Consider the following 2,158-nt stretch of genomic DNA (forward strand, 5'->3'; position numbering starts at 1 on the left):
AAGCATGTCAGAAGGACACTTTTTGGTCAACTGTTTGTATCTTTCCCAAGCTTCATAGAGGGATTCACCATCTTTTTGTTTGAAGGTTTGAACATCCACTCTAAGCTTGCTCAGCTTTTGAGGAGGAAAGAACTTGGCTAAGAAAGCCGTGACCAGCTTATCCCAAGAGTTCAGGCTGTCTTTAGGTTGAGAATCCAACCATATTCTAGCTCTGTCTCTTACAGCAAAAGGAAAAAGCATGAGTCTGTAGACTTCAGGATCTACTCCATTAGTCTTAACAGTATCACAGATCTGCAAGAATTCAGTTAAGAACTGAAAAGGATCTTCAGATGGAAGTCCATGAAACTTGCAATTCTGCTGCATCAGAGAAACTAGCTGAGGTTTCAGCTCAAAATTGTTTGCTCCAATGGTAGGGATGGAGATGCTTCTTCCAAGTAAATTGGAATTAGGTGCAGTAAAGTCACCAAGCATTCTCCTTGCATTATTGTTGTTGGGTTCGGCTACCATCTCCTTTACTTGTTCGAAATTTTCAATAAGGTTGTCTCTGGATTGTTGTAATTTAGCTTCTCTTAGTTTTCTCTTCAGAGTCCTTTCAGGTTCTGGATCAGCTTCAACAAGAATGCCTTTTTCTTTGTCCCTGCTCATAAGAAAGAGAAGAGAAAAAGAAAAGAAGAGGAATCCTCTATGTCACGGTAAAGAGGTTCCTTATTGTTAGTAGAAGAAGAAAAGGAATAGGGGTGAAGAAGAATGAAGAATCCAAACACAAAGGTGATGATAGGAGCAGAGATGTGAGATGAAGAGAAGTGTTAGTAGATGAATAAATAAATAGAAGGGGATGAGAGGAGGAGAGAATTTTCGAAAATAATTTTTGAAAAAGAGTTAGTGATTTTCGAAAATAGTTTTTGAAAAAGGTTAGTAGTTTTTCGAAAATTAAAATAAAAAATCAAAATTTAAAATAATTAGTTAATTAAAAAGAAATTTTTGAAAAAGAGGGAAGGTATTTTCGAAAATTAGAGAGAGAGAGTTAGTTAGGTAGTTTTGAAAAAGAGAAGAAACAAACAAAAAGTTAGTTAGTTAGTTGAAACAAATTTGAAAATCAATTTTGAAAAGATAAGAAGATAAGAAGTTAGAAAAGATATTTTGAAATTAGTTTTGAAAAAGATTTGATTTTTAAAATCACAATTAATGACTTGATTCACAAGAAATCACAAGATATGATTCTAGAACTCAAAGTTTGAATCTTTCTTAACAAGCAAGTAACAAACTTGAAATTTTTGAATCAAAACATTAATTGTTGATGTTATTTTCGAAAATTATATGCTAAAGATAAGAAAAAGATTTTTAAAAAATATTTTTAAAATTTTCGAAAATAAATAAGAAAAATGAAAAAGATTTGATTTTTGAAAAAGATTTTGAAAAAGATTTTGAAAAAGATAAGATTTTCAAATTGAAAATTTGATTTGACTCATAAGAAACAACTTGATTTTAAAAATTTTTGAAAAAGTCAACTCAAATTTTCAAATTTGATGAGAGAAAAAGGGAAAGATATTTTTTTTATTTTTGAATTTTTATGATGAGAGAGAAAAATTAAAACATCATTTTCATGTTTTTCTCTTTTATTTTTGAATCAAAACAAGGATTGCATGCAAGAACACTATGAATGTCAAGATGAACACCAAGAACACTATGAAGATCATGATGAACATCAAGAACATTTTTTTGAAAAATTTTTAATGCAAAGAAAACATGCAGGACACCAAACTTAGAATTCTTTAATGCTTAGACACTAAGAATCCAAGAATGCATATGAAAAACAAGAAAAGACACAAACCATGCAAATGCAAAGATCAAACAAGAAGACTTACCAAGAACAACTTGAAGATCATGAAGAACACTATGAATGCATGAGAGTTTTCGAAAAAATGCAAGATGAGTATGCAATTGACACCAAACTTATAACATGACTCAAGACTCAAACAAGAAACACAAAAATATTTTTGATTTTTATGATTTTATGATTTTTTTGTATTTTCTTTTAATTTTTTTCGAAATACATTTTGAAAAAGAAAAATAAGGATTCCAAAATTTTTAATATGAATTCCAGGAATCTTATGCTCTTTAGTCTAAAGCTCCAATCAAAGGGTCAGGCATGGCTTAA

At 30.2% G+C, this 2,158-nt stretch overlaps 1 non-coding gene across 1 annotated transcript; it reads left to right on the top strand.

The window, feature by feature from the left end:
* Positions 1 to 108, top strand: LOC112768909 (small nucleolar RNA R71). The gene has a single exon (XR_003186285.1). It is a non-coding gene; the product is annotated as a small nucleolar RNA R71 (small nucleolar RNA).
* Positions 109 to 2,158: the final 2,050 nt, after the last annotated feature.

Source organism: Arachis hypogaea, chromosome 17 (genome assembly GCF_003086295.3).
Source record: "Arachis hypogaea cultivar Tifrunner chromosome 17, arahy.Tifrunner.gnm2.J5K5, whole genome shotgun sequence".
In the NCBI taxonomy this organism is placed as follows: domain Eukaryota; kingdom Viridiplantae; phylum Streptophyta; class Magnoliopsida; order Fabales; family Fabaceae; genus Arachis; species Arachis hypogaea.